Raw genomic sequence first — 15,357 nt, forward strand, 5'->3', positions numbered from 1 at the left:
TAACCGTTTTTTGCCAAGTTTTTTTAAAACTAAAAGGAGGCTGTTGTCTGGGGGGAAAGGCTTTAGCTATCTCACCTTTCTTTGCACCCAATGTGTTTTGACTATACACAGTTTTGGCTTTAGGTGCAATCCCTAGAGCATAAGCCCCACATAACGAAAAGGCTTACTATATTAATGTATTTCAACAATAAAATTTGTATTTTCTGATTGCTGATATCCAGGTATTCAGTGCAGAAGTCCTCTCCCCCTTCCTGGTAGATGCCATTGCATCACTGGATAAGCGTCGTCTTGGACGGAGGGGAGGTTGTAGCCTCTACCTGGCCCGTCTGAAATGGGGTATCCCATTAAAGGGATCCAGGGAAGATGCTTCTGTCTGGGTGCCCAGGCAGGGGCAAGGGGCTACAGCACTCCCCAGGTGCAATCTGGTGGGGGAGTTACTCCTTGAGGGGCGCCCTCATTTCCAGTTGACCCCAAATGTAAGTTCTTCTGGCAGGCGGGCCGGAAGGGGTGGGGTCTACCCAATGCCTGTGCCAAACCTCTTACATCTGTTGTAGCCTGGTTTCACCCAAATGACAGTTGTCATGCCTCCTATTCTTGGTATTGGGGAGGACTGAAGGGTAGGACTGAATCCATGGTCTCTGAAAATGGGTCTGAACGTGACTGCCGTGGATTAAGTCTTGGACTTGGACAGGGAAGACCTAATTTCAGAATACTCACAGAATGATAGAGTTGGAAGAGACCACAAGGGCCATCAAGTCCAACCCCCTGCCAAGCAGGAAACACCATCAGAGCACTCCTGACATATGGTTGTCAAGCCTCTGCTTAAAGACCTCCAAAGAAGGAGACTCCACCACACTCCTTGGCAGCAAATTCCACTGTCGAACAGCTCTTACTGTCAGGAAGGTCTTCCTAATGTTTAGGTGGAATCTTCTTTCTTGTAGTTTGGAACCATTGCTCCGTGTCCGCTTCTCTGGAGCAGCAGAAAACAACCTTTCTCCCTCCTCTATGTGACATCCTTTTATATATTTGAACATGGCTATCATATCACCCCTTAACCTCCTCTTCTCCAGGCTAAACATGCCCAGCTCCCTTAGCCGTTCCTCATAAGGCATCATTTCCAGGCCTTTGACCATTTTGGTTGCCCTCCTTTGGACACGTTCCAGTTTGTCAGTGTCCTTCGTGAACTGTGGTGCCCAGAACTGGACACAGTACTCCAGGTGAGGTCTGACCAGAGCAGAATACAGTGGCACTATTACTCTTCTCAGCCATGAAGCTCAGAGGATAACACTAAGCAAGGTACCATTTTTAAGGCTATCTCACAGGTTTGGAGGAAGGGCAGGATACCAATGTGATGATCAAAATATGCATCCTCTATTCTGACACTTTATGCCAAGCATCTGAAATTGTATGATAAACAGCTATTAGCACACAGGCCGTTCACATCCTCAGGAAAGATCAGCTGTGAGCGGGGGCAATGCTTGTGCTTAGTTTTGTTTTTCTGAGCAAAGCATATGACTTTGGATGGTAAATTGCCCCCCTGACTGGTGTAGAAGGAATGTAATTAAACTGCATTTAAGTGCTCTCTGAGGTCTTCCCTTTCTCAATGTGGCATTTCACATTTTGCAGTCTTGTAACCACTTTACACCAGAGGCCTTTTTAAGGCAAGAGAGAACCGGAGCTCATAAAACTGGTTCCTGATCCGTGCAAGAGTCAGGAGCTTGAGAAGGCTGTGTTGCAGAGATTTTGCCAAAGGGCCCTTTTCTCTGGGGAGCTGAGAGACAAAGGGGGGGCAGAGACAGGCGTTAGGTGCCGCAAACTGGGCTGCAGACAGATTACACACAGCAGGTCTGCAGAGACAGATAATGGGAGGTAACTCTACGGAGTTCATGAAGCCCATTTAAACTCCTCACCGGAAAGTAATGAATTATTTCTAATTTGTAGACACCTGTGTATAGTGGAAATCATCTATTGGGAGAGGATACAGAAGAAAGTACCTGCCAGGTTAACAAAGCAGATGGCACTGAAAGAGGCCCATCCATGCTGCACTTTTAAAACAACAGCTAGGAGCAACATCCACCAGGAGTATATTCTGTGTATTGTTCTGATTCAACAAGAAGACCATTCTAATCTTCTTGTGACATTATATCCCCATTATGTCTTCCTGCCCCACCTTCCCATGCCTCCTAAGATCAGTGGGTCTCTTGAGATGCAAACCCTGAGAATCAGCAGCTGGGGCCTGGGAGCTTTCTGCTGAGCCTGTAGGATTGGCACCTAAATTGGCACCTAGGAAGCACCACATAGTGCTAGACTAGTGAGGTGTAGCGGCTAGCTGCAACTTTTGCCAACGTAGGATTTAGGGCAATGTTGGCGGTTCCCAAAATTGAGAAGTTCCATAATTGAGGGACACCAATTTTTGGCCCTCACCCTGAAGTTATCTGCGAATGAGGATACTTAAGACACTGAGGACTGGCAACCACAATTGCCTCAAAACTGTTGGGTCATCAAGCTTGTACTTCTGGGCTTCATGGTGCAAGTTTCAGGGGGTCCATAATACTATAAAACAAGGATTATGCCTCTTGTGTTTTTCTCCAGCTAGGACTTTGGTCTGGCTTAAATAGGCATTCTCCTTGAAACCCTGCTGCCTGGAGACATCTCACCCACCCACAGACTGCCCCAATTCCTCTCCCTACTCCTTTAAACCCAATTTAGTCACTGCACAGCAGTGGCAAGAATACAGCATGGAGGCCTCCTTCTACTTTGGCACCCCTTGCATAGCAGAACATCAGGCCATCAAGCCATAAAGAGCCCTTGGGAAATCTCTTCTTTCACATGGACACTGGCACTACACTAGCCTTGGGAAATGGTTTCCCCAGGGACTATTTCTGACTTAATCAGGGGAGAGGAGAGAAGGAAGAGACTTCCTTCCCTTGCCTTCCCCAATAGCTTGCAGCTATCACCAGTGGGTGGTGCTGTGGTCTAAAGCACTGAGCCTCTTGGGCTTGCTGATCAGAAGGTTGGCGGTTCGAATCCCCACGACGGGGTGAGCTCCTGTTGCTCAGTCCCTGAACCTGCCAACCTATCAGTTCAAAAGCACATCAAAGTGCAAGTAGATAAACAGTTACCGCTCCAGTGGGAAGGTAAACAGTGTTTCCATGCGCTGCTCTGGTTTCGCCAGAAGCGGCTTAATCATGCTGGCCACATGAGCCGGAAAAACTGTCTGAGGACAAACGCTGGCGCCCTCGGCCAGTAAAGTGAGATGAGTGCTGCAACCCCAGAGTCGTTCATGATTGGACTTAACTGTCAGGGGTCCTTTACCCCCCCTTTTTTTTCCCACCAGCACCAGACCACCAGGACAGAACAGTATGTGGGATTGGAAAGGGAAGGGAAGGACTTGGGAATCTGGCAGTGAGCCAGGTGTTTGTTTGCTTCTTTCTTGCATAACCAAGGGGCACAAATACAAGTGGGCTTCAAAATAACCTGAACTAATTCCTTAATTTAGCTTGCCTAATTTCAGAGGCAACCCAGCATGAGCCAGGGAGAATTTACCCATCAGTACCTCAAAATGCTCAAACGTCCCCATGTTTTGGCTTGTTCGTGGCCCACACCAGAAGACATTATTTTGTCCACACAAAAGGAATTTGGCTTTCAGTTCGCAAAATATTTATGCACAGATGTGATCCGAATAAAAAACCAAAATGGCAAATAAATTAATTCAGTGTGAAAAAGATGGAATTAGCAAACAACACCTGAATTACATTAACAGTCTAAGCAACCCAAATGCTATCAAGGTGTCTTTGTTACATTACAGAATCCATTAACTGAGGAAAGCAGACAAATATCAATATCTAAAAATGCACCAAAGCACCCACCAAAGATTCCAGATAAGCATGCTGCAAAAACATGAGAAGTTGTGATAGCTTGTGGTATTGAATTAATCATTTAATAAAATCTATAAACAGTGCACAGCAACTAAATAGATGCCATAGACCTACATCAGTTCAGAAAATAAGCATCAGAGAACAATTGTACAATGGCATGCATCGTTGTTGACACCAGGCACTTTGTATTCTGTCACCTTTCAAGTATCTCTGATTTCAAAAGACACTTGAACTGAGGCATAAATGAGACTCCCACCAGAAGGGGAAAATTGCTTCCGCTCCAAAGGAAGGGAGTCAACTGAAAGCCACCTCAGGCTTCTTGCAGAGCTCTGCGTTTTGCCTGCAATCCTTATACACACTTACTTAGGAGTAGAGATGGGAAGGTCTTTGATTTTGGTTCTCTTGGTTTCTCATTCTTTCAATTTTAAATTCGGTTCTCCTCCTTTCTGCAGCAATTTAGTGCAAATTTTTCACAATCCAGTTTTTAAAATGCAGTTTTGACTAATGGACATATTTTTGAAAGCAAGCTCTAATATAATGGATTTTATATTTCCATTAATATGTTCATTTTTATGCACACCTTCCACAAATTTATCCATTCCTGTAGACATTGCTGGACTGGAGAACTGCACCGCAAAATATGGATAAGTGCAACTTTTGAAGTTCTCAAATTATTTCAGAAAGTGTTGATTTGGTAGATTTGGATTCAAATATGAACTGAATCAAATCTCTCCCCATCCCTACTTAGGAGTAAGCCTCATTGACTCTAGTGGGACTTACTGCTGAGTAAACACTCACCTGTTAGACTCTTCAGGATGTATTGCACCTTAGATAGTCAATTCCAATCTCAGGATTTGGAGGGTGGGAGTTGAAGGGGGTGGATGTCGTGACCATAAAGGTATTAAATTTATAGCATCATGTCAGGTATTAGCTAAGAAGTGCTTGGATTGCCTAAGTGTCTGGGGTTAGTTCCACTTCCCAGTTCCACCTGCGACACTCGTGACAGCACTGTCTTCTCTGCTCTTTGGTGGGAACTACAGAGTCCGTTCAGCTGCAATAGTTAATATCTTTGGTCAGTTAGTGAAACGACTCAGGAGAGTATGTAAGCACCTTCAGCTTCCTGTATTATAAGGCTTTTTGCTTCTCCACTTGGTGTTTTTCTCTTTGGGAGTTGTCCTTCTCCTTTTTTAACTTCATAGCCCTCCCTTCAATTTCAGTATCTTTCCAAAATGGTAGACTTGCAATCCAGTGACTTCCTATATCTTACAGTTGAGCAGGAGCAGCTGATTCCCTCCCCCCCCCCCCAACTCTGGTGTGATTAAAAGCTGTAAGCATTAGCACAGCTGCTACAGCCTTTCCCCTCCCCAGTTCACAATCAGCTCAAGCCTATGCTAAGTTTGGGCTAAAATCTGCAGTGGCCTTGAAAAGTGCCTCTGCTTACTTGGCTAGGACCGAGCTGGAAATGCACTAATGCTCCAGTGATTCCTATCTGTCAGATTCAAATTAGGATAGCAGAGACAAGTCCTAGGAAACAGAGGCTGTCCCTGGTGATTGGAGTAAATGGCCTTTGCTCTACCAGCCAACAATAGCATTGTGGTGGTGGACTGGGCCAGTGGGCCATCCCCTCTCTTGAATTGGGCTGTTTTTCTTTCTCCCTGCTTTCAAATCCCTGCGGCTGAGAAATGCAGCTAATAACATTTGCCTCCCTTACAAGAGCATTGTCTGGTTTCTCATCCTTTAGTGTTTGCCAATTCCTCTGAGACCTGGGCGTGAAGCAATTATCTGAATAGATGTGTAACAGGTCCCTTTCTATTTCTGTGCTTGTGCAGGAGTGTGATATCAAATACAACCTGCTTCTGCAAGGGCTGGTTGTCTGCTATGTATGTAGGAAACTTGCAGGTAAAAAATGTAGCGTGTAACAGAAGATAGTTCTGTTTATGCCAATAGGTGGGGGAAACCTACCTGATGAATGGATTTCTACACTGCTTTCAATTCAGAAGAATCCAGAAGTGGCTTACAAACAATAAATAACAACAACACAATAGAACATCACAAGTACAGCATAAATAATATAATTAACAAACAGTTACAATCTATAAAACACTACTGTATTAACAAGTCAACAACTAAGCCTGACCCCCTCCTCTGGCAATCTTTACAAAGCTTTAGTTTATGGTTGCCATCAATTTTGATTTTAATTCATTTTTATAATGTTTTATAATGTCACACTGTTTTAATGTTGTTAGCCGCCCTGAGCCCGGCTTCGGCTGGGGAGGGCGGGATATAAATAAAATTTATTATTATTATTATTATTATTATTATTATTATTAAAAAGTAAGCTATACATCGCAATTACAGTGTAAGTCATATTATCTGGTTTGGTTGGCATCTCCCTGTCTCAAGAGACAATGGAAGAGTGTGCCTTCACGGGTGAAGTCAAAACGTTGGAGAGTTACAGCACCTGCTGTGGCTGCAGAGACTGAAGTGGGAGAGACATGTTTTGTTGCAGCTGGGACAGATGAAGGTGTCCAATTGTGCTGGTGTACCATTGCATTTCTTCTTTTTGCACTCCTCCCAGGGGTCATTCTTCCTCTGGTCACTGCTGTAGAGGCACGACCCAATTGATTCCAGCATAACAAATCAAGAAGGCATCTATGATCTGTAAAACAATATCAGCAGAATAGCAACTAAAAAAATTAAGCTAAACACTATTACGGTCATACACACACACTCCCCCCCCCATCTAATGACTCATAACCTTTCACTCTATTCAGTTTATTAAAATACACATACACATCCATTATACAGGAGAACCCTGATCTAATAGGAATCCCTACAACAGAGCTATACATTATAAGTTATTAAGCTGAACTTGTGGTCTGTCCTTCTGACAAGTGATGTACAAGGCAGTCGCCAACAACAGCAGAAGTAGAGCATAATGCAACCATCTCCTTGTCCTCGGGATTTTTCAGCTGCTGCCCCTGAGGCTTCTGCTGCTGTAGCCAATGGAGATTCACGTTGGGTGGCAGCCGTGGGAACTGGAACGTGATGGTCTGAGTCCACACTGGGTGAACTTTGCTGGCAGAACAAGCAGGGTGACTCCAGGACTCTGAAGGCAAATAGGGGATTCCTCTGCCAGTACAGTGAGGCTCAAGTGCTTCCCCTCAGGATAAGGCTGACCAGCAGTGGTGGTGAGAAGCCTTATTTGCTGAGAAGACTCTTGCTCTCCTCTCGCTGATGGCTAGTAGCTGGCTTCCCTCCTGCTTGTGGCTTATGGCTGTATATGCAAAAACCTCAGCAGCCTTTTTTAAAAAAATAAAGAGGGAGTGTTTTTCATACTGAAGTTCTGTAAAGGCTCAGTTGCCCACTGTCTAAAAATGAGATGATGGGGCTAGCAGGCTTCAGGCACTGATCTGAGGTTTCAGTTTTGGACTCTTATCTTCTCCAAGTCATCAAGGAAGCAGAAAATATTCAGGTGGAGGAGCCAAATGCAAGGATGCAAGCTATTTTCTGTTTGGCTTGAGAACTTTCAGGTCCATACCTAAGCTGATCAGACTCCGCCCTGAAGTTGTTTAGCCTCCCTGGATGCTTCCAGCAGTGACTCGAGGTGTGTAGGGTTGTAGCATCTCTGAACTTATCAGGACTGGGCTATGTGGTAGTGGCAAGGTCAGGGGAGTTCCGGGGTGGTGGCCTTCTGCCACCATTCCAAAGAAATATGAAATACACATATAGTAGTAGTACCAGTAGTAGCAATTGTTGTTGTTTATACCCCACTCATCTGGCTGGGTTTCCCCAGCCACTCTGGGTGGCTTCCAACAAATTAAAACACATCTGACCTGACTGGTTTGTACAATAGTACCTGAATAGTACCATCTGACCTGACTTTTGTAAAGTGATGTGTGCAAATGGACTGGACATTTGCTACTGATGCTGCATTTTGTCCATGGGATCCAGTTTCTTGCCCACCACAAACTGTGAAACCTGATTCACAGGGTACTGCTCCCTCTCCCTCTTCTACACACGAGTAGACCCAGGCTCTGCCCTATCAAGGCCACACCCCTAACCTGTCAGGCATCATCCCTGCACTCCCAGTCTTTGCCCCCATCACAGGTGCCAGGCCTTAGGAAACCTTCAGAAACTCTAGTGCAGTCTTTGCCAGCCTGATGCAGCTTTCCAGGCACCAAAAGCACTGCTAGCTTAGTCTGATGGGAGAGGTGGTCCAAAACATGTATATCAGATTGGCAAAGACCACGCTAGTGGTTTGGGTGTAGCAGATAGAATCAAGTTCCTTGCAAAAGGGCAGGGGAAAATGCAGCCTATCACAGGGCGCAGCATTGCAGCCTCCAACTTTGATCAACCTGGTGAGCATGCCTAACTTGAAAACTTTTATAAGGGTCAACAGTACCACATGACCTGCTCAGGCCTATCATTGTTCAATATACTTCCTTGCTCGTTTGGCTGATTTGTCTGTACTTCCCTGGTGGTGAAATACAAGGTAAATTTCTGGATCTTAGATCCCAGGGTCAGGTTCAGAAGAGAACATCTAACCCACATTTGTTGTGACCCTGGTTTAATAGCCAAAAATAACACATTTCTTGCAACCTGACAGCTCTCCAGTTCCCAAATTTGACAGTGGGGTATCCTAAGTTCATATCTTAACACCCCATACACCCCACTGACAATGGACAAGTGTCGGGGAGTAAATTCAAACATGAAAAGGTGCCATTTGTACTTCCAATGTGAGGAAGAAAAGGTTGGCAGTTTTGAACATTCTTTCAGCTCTTAGTAGACTTTCTTTTTTTAAAAAAAAAAGAGCAACCTCCTCTCCCAAAATATAAAGTTTGTTCCCCCCCTTTGAATGAGAAGATTTAATCTCTTCCTTTTCTCTTTGCTCTCTCTCTAGGCGGCTGTGGAGTGTTGACTTGATAAAGAGGCTGCTTGCTTTGGGGAACTGAATCAAGGAACGAGTCACAGAGGTGAACATCAAACAGCCTGTTTCAGCAGGTACTGGGCCTTCTTTATTCTGCCCACCCCTTTCCTCCTGTCATTCAGTGTGTAGCGACTTGTCTCTTTAGTTCTGGGAGAAGCTCAAAGTCCACATAGAAGGGAATTCCATTCTCCACACAATCCCTGCTGCCTTTCATTAAACCTCCCGGAGGATTCCATCTTCGTAATGACGGGGTTCTTGTCCTGTTTAGGTTCTTGGATCCCAGTCTGTTGCGGAGCCCCCCCCCCCCTCCACTGCATGTGGGCTCCATCTCCTTTCCTCGGTGTTGCGGTTAGCTAAAGCGTGTGCGATGTTGGGAAAGATGGAGGGCACAAGGAGAAGGGGGCGACAGAGGACGAGATGGTTGGATAGTGTTTTCAAGGTTACCAGCATGAGTCTGACCAAGCTGCGGGGGGCAGTGGAGGACAAGAGTGCCTGGCGTTCTCTGGTCCATGGGGTCACGAAGAGTCGGACACGACTAAACGACTAAACAACAACAACAACAAAGCGTGTGCAGCTCGAGACCCACCAAATTCAGCTCGCCAACCAAACGTAGGGCAAGCATCTCTGAAGGCTGCAATGTGTGACGCATGGGTTGCATTTAGTTCAAAGGGTCACAAGTTGTGCAGGGCTAGTTTTATATACCCAGTGTGCTTCTCCTTTCCCGCCAAACCAGTATAAAGAAGAGCTGGTCATGCAGAGAATGGGAAGGACTGGAGTTAAAGGTGAGCATGCATTAGATCCCAGCTTCAGGCCCTGCCACTTTCAGACACCAGGGAACAATTGGGTCCGAATACCAATCCGCAGTGTCTCCTTCACTGCTCATCTCCTCACCCAAGGACATGGGCAGGCAGGGGAGCAAGCAAGCAGTGGCAGTCCAGGGGGGTAGTGGGACGCCCTCCCAGGGCTCTGGGGCCCCAGCTGCTGCCCACAGGTGCCACCCCCTAATGCCAGTGTTGGATTTCACAAGGCATAAGCGCAGAATAGAAGGCCTAACATGGCTGACATGAAGAAGCTACAGCGCTAACAATGTTGTTTTTAATAAGGTACCTAAGGACGTGGGTTATTACGTGACTGGCAATAAAAGCATATTACTGTGCTCACTCATGCCGGGGAATGCATGCTCTACTCCTGCATTATGTGATCTCTGATGGGCTGGCACAAATCATTTTTTGAATTATTTACTAACCTAACTGAACATTTCCAGGGCTTCAAAAGCCTATCATAAAACACAGCCATGTCCCTACAGTACTCACCATAACTCTTTGCTTGGTGGAAGAAGACACAAACTTGGGCTTCCTTTTAATTTCAGAGGTTTCCAGATGTTCTATATTTCTTTTTCTCCTTTGTAAGGTGCCTGCTGTGGGTATGATAAACAGCTGAGCCTGTGCAAAACTCTTCTAAGAATGAGTTATTTTGTTGGTATGCTTTCCTCTTTTAAACATTCCCTCCTCCCCTTGCTTTATGGTCTCCAGAGAAACTTTGGTTTAATTTATCACGTAAAGAGGTTTCCAAGGAGTAGAGACATTTGCACAGTTATGTTAGAGAACCGGCCGTGTTCATGGGGCAAAAGGTGCATTTGTCCCAGGCTGTAGCTTTGTGTGTGTGAGGCATGTGCATGGTTCCACCTGACATCCACAATTTTAGTCCTGCTTGCATTCTAAGCCAGATAGAAATTTGATTTGGGGGCATCAGCAACAAGTAAAGTAAGGTGGCAAAGTGCTGAAGAGCTATGGGGTGGCTATGCTTTCTCTGTGGGCAGTTAATGGTGCTGAGCTGGTTTGAGGGCCATGTCTAAGAGAATGAGCCCTGTGGGCCCACTTCGAATCTCATCTCAACCATAGACTCAGCAGATAGGCACTATCCTCTCAACTTCCATTCCCCCTTTCTGTTGCAATACGTAGCTAATCTTATTCTGCTTTCCCGGGTTGACCGAGATAAGAAGTATTTTGAAACTTCAAATATGTGATATAAACGGTAATTGTGTTGTTACTCAAACACCCCAAGCTACCAATATTCATGTGTAATTCTCTTAACTCTGGGAGGGGGGAAATGTCATTTATGTAGATCAAAGTATAGCCTATGTTGATTTTCCTCAGTTAGGCTAGTTATCTTTAGGAGTGCATCGGAGTTCCACCCTCACCAGAATCTGGGGCAGAACCACACAACTTTTGACATAGGTGAAAACATTCTCCATGTGGAAGTCCTGCTTTACTACAGGACCTGGGTCCACCCTGGAAATATACAGAGACTTCCAGTAAGGAAAGGGAGATGTTGTGCCTGAGATACATTGGGGCATTTGAGGTGGGCATCTAGTACGGCTTCCCCAACCCACCACCAGCTTGCATGAGACTCTCAGTTTCACATCCTGAACTGCTCCAAATCCAGAAAAGGGGAAGGTGTTTGTTTTTATCTATCCTTGCTGGATCAAGGCCATCCTTCCTTGGAAACTCCACACCCCAAGGTGTGACTAGGGTGCAGTAAGGAATCAGTAAACACTACCACCCTCTAGCTCTGGAGTAAATTGCACGAGCCATCCATGGTTAAAACGCCACGTAGCAGAGGCAGGTGGTTCTGTCCAGCCTTAATTATTTTGAAGGTCTGTGAAATCTGGGGCTTATTGGTAGGAGGTTAAGGCTGCGCCTGTTATTGCTTCTGTTTCTCCACCTTCCTTTCTCTGCTGGCTATTGGCACTTTCCACCCCTTTCTTGTTACTGCTATGTTCCTGGGAGTTGTTGCTGCCTGGTACTGCCTGCTTCAAACTGTGCAGAGTGGACTAATGTCTGGAGACAATCATGAGAGCAAAAAACCCTGAGACTGAATCCTGAAAAAAGAGAGGTGCTGTTGGTAGGGAGTTCATGTGAATGGGAATTACAAAGATGACCCATTCTGCAAGGGGAACTTATGAACTGTGGACTATGACTTGGGAGACAACGGTTCAAACCCCCAGGCACTGGTGACCTTGGGCCAATCACTGCCTCTCAACCTAACCTGCCTCACAGGGTTGCTGTTGCAAGATAACTTGGGGAGGGGAAAACCACATATCCTACCTTGAGCTCCATAGGGGAAGCTGGAAAGTGATATATAAAAGGGAATTAATTAAGTAATCGGGGGTAATTAATTAATTTATATTGATCCAATGCTGTTGCTAGAATCTTGTGGCTTCAGCGGCAGGGAATACCTATGTCCAGCTCTGGATGGTTTGTCAGCTATGGCTGTCCCTGGATTTAGATAGCCTTACTTCAGCCATCTATGTTCTGGTAAGTCTTACAGCTGCACTACTGCAATGCACTGTGTGGAACTACTCTTCAAAGTAGTTAGTACAGAATGCAGCTACAAGGCTACAGACCAGTGCAACAGATTGGAAGTATTTTCATCTTGTGAGCTGCCCTGAGATCTTGTGATAAATCTAAGGAATAGAATAAATGAAGTACATTTCACTGATACTGAAAACATAGGATACTGGCTGCAGTGAGCTGCTGAGCTCCATTCTAGGTGTTGGTCCTGGTGTATAAAGCTCTGAAAGGCCTGAGGCCAAAATGCTTAACGGAGCTCCTCTTCTATAGAGCTACAAATAATGTCCTGATGATCTCTGGGCATAATTCGAAGGCGCATCTGTTGCTTGGGCTTTGCGATGCTGAAGGTAATTCTGCATCTTTTACTTTATTTTTTGTTTGCTGCATTACAAAAGAAATTGGCTGAAAAGTTTTTGGCAGATAAGTTTAAATGTGTGGTTTTATTGTTGTTGTAATTGGTTATTTGACCATGTTGAAAACCACCCTGGGCTCCTGTGGGAGGAAGTGTGGTCAAGCAATGCCACCAATCAATCAAAATAAAGTTCCTGGTTTGTTTGAGATTGACAAATACTCATCCCAGCCTCAGGGCATCCTGCTAAAGCAGGTGGTGCAGACCATGCGCGAGAGGGAATCTGGCAGTTTTTTTGCGCAAAGGGACCCAACTGAGCTCAGCACACAAGGTACATGTGGTAAAAGAAGTGATTTTCTCCTCTTACATGTGACAGGAGACATGGTACATATGCACAGCATGGCCACATGCTTGTGTAAAGCAGCACTGGATGGTCATGCACCATTCATTATGCACATTCATCTAAACACATTCACTGCAGACTATATGCATGATTACCCTCAGTTTCTAAATGGAAAAGCAATCAATTACAAGCAACAGGTTTTGAGCTGCTTGCCAAAATTCTAAAATTTCAGGGGGAAATAATTATACTATAAAAAGGACCATTATTATTATTATTATTATTATTATTATTATTATTATTATTATTTTCTCAATTATATTCATGTCTTCTAGGACTGCACTATTTAATCACTTAATCTGTTGTACTATTTGACTAAAAACCTTTTGATCAATTGAAAAGGTGTCCCAATTCACAAAGGTAAATATTTCTAACACATGGTTGGTGGGGTGGGGTGGGTTGGTGGGGTGAGGTGAGGTGTGGGAAGCCAGGAAGACTCTTACTTGGTAGCATTCACTTTCTTGTGGCAACTTTGCTAAAAGAACAAGGCAGGAGAAAAAACTGAGGCTTTGGGAGAATATTAAGGTAAAGGTAAAGGGATCCCTGACCATTAGGTCCAGTCGTGACCGACTCTGGGGTTGCGGCGCTCATCTCACTTTATTGGCCGAGGAAGCCGGCATCCAGCTTTCAGGTCATGTGGCCAGCATGACTAAGCCGCTTCTGGCGAACCAGAGCAGTGCATGGAAATGCTGTTTACCTTCCCGCCGGAGCGGTACCTATTTATCTACTTGCATTTTGACGTGCTTTCGAATTGCTAGGTTGGCAGGAGGAGAATATTGCATCCTGCCAAATAGCTGACATATGTGGAAGGATTTCATGTTGCACTCTGAGTACAACAGTAGCTGGCAAAAGGGTCTGGGGCACCTCTCAGAAGAGTTTGCAGTTTTGAATTAGAGTTGCATCCAAGTGCAGTTCCGATATTGGAAGAATAAATCCTGCAATTGGAATAAATTGCAGAAATGAAGGACACCAAACTGTCATTTCTGTCTGTGAACTCCTGGTCTGAATGTTTAGGACAGGGCCTTACTAATTTGTTTAGTAGTTAATCAATGGTTTCTCCCTGGGCTTTTCATACTATGCTGGTGACAGAGGCAGGAGATACCAGTAATCCGCCACAAAGTGTGGCAAAAGAATATTGCTAGTGGAGGAGGATGGTTTTGAATAAAAGGTGGAGCATGGTCAAATCTCACTGACTCCATAGCATCATGGCATTATCACACTCAGCACATGATCCCTGATTAGTAGGATCTCATTGCGTGATCTAAAGGAACAGGAGATGAGAAAGATAATAGTTTGTGGGCAGGTGTTGTTGAGGTTATGGAGGAGATCTGAGAGGACCTTGGGCAATGCTGAGGAAGATCTGAGGTGAATATGGTTATCGTAGCACTTGGTATTTGTCAGGCATGTTGAAGAATTAAATAGCACAATGAATGTTGGAGGTGTTTTCCACTGCAACTGGAGAAAATTATAACATGGATACCAAATGGGGGGAAATTGTCGTGCAGGAGCAGCTGGCTGTAAGAGGAATAATGAGGGAACGGAATGGCAATACGGCTGAGAACCATTGATGATTAAACTAATGGCACTGAAACACAGAGGTGGCGGGAGCTTCATGTTCGGCTGGAAGAGAAGTTGGTAGAAATGGGACACAGATTATTATGAAAAAGCTGCTGTACAATTTGCAATGGAGATAACAGAGAGGATAATGGAAATAATTGTGACCAGAACCGGGGTGAACGTAATGTTGGATTAAGGTAAAGATGATGACAACAAAGGTGAAGGTATTATCAATATGGAAGGAGCACCAAGAGGGGGACGTGTGAAATAGATAGTGTGCCTGTCATATTCAATTCTGATTCCCATGCACCAAGTGCAACTTGCAAAACAGCAATGGACAAAGACAACTCCAACAATGAATGACAATAATTTTGAAATGAGAAAATAATTGCAAATATGAAACTATCCTACAGGTATGGATAAAATGAAGAAGATGCCTGAGTTGCAATGGGGTGGCCAGAGAGATGAGGATATTATTATTATTATTATTATTATTATTATTATTATTATTATTATTAAAGATACGGATTTGCAAGAAAGAGAAAGATAGGAAAATGGTAATGGATATAATTAGGGCTGAAACAGAGTAGTGATAAAGATAATGGGACTGTAATTGTAGTGAGGTGATGATTGCAAACGAGGAGGTGAGGATAACAACTGCACAGGAGATGATAAGGAAGATAATGGATTGTAAGGCAGTTGTTGTTAAAGGTAATGGAGCTGGGATGGAGAAAGGTAATGGAATTATAATGAGGTGATGACGGCCACGTTAGGAAAAACAGTTATTCTAATAAAAGGGTTGAGAGCCCCATAATACAAAGAGGCACCAGAATTATAATGCCATTGCAGCTGCTGGTAGAGACAACCACAGGGGCAACAATGAGTATGTT

The 15,357-nt window shown here is 44.6% G+C and overlaps 1 protein-coding gene across 1 annotated transcript in view; it reads left to right on the top strand.

The window, feature by feature from the left end:
* The window catches only part of TNR (tenascin R), a 191,315-nt gene that overhangs the window by 12,197 nt on the left and 163,761 nt on the right, over nt 1-15,357 (top strand). Inside the window, exon 2 of the mRNA XM_079981098.1 lies at nt 8,782-8,882. The gene's annotated coding sequence lies outside the window, so the exon portion shown is untranslated. The remainder of the gene's footprint in view (nt 1-8,781; nt 8,883-15,357) is intronic.

This window comes from Podarcis cretensis (genome assembly GCF_951804945.1).
Source record: "Podarcis cretensis genome assembly, chromosome: 6".
NCBI lineage: Eukaryota > Metazoa > Chordata > Lepidosauria > Squamata > Lacertidae > Podarcis > Podarcis cretensis.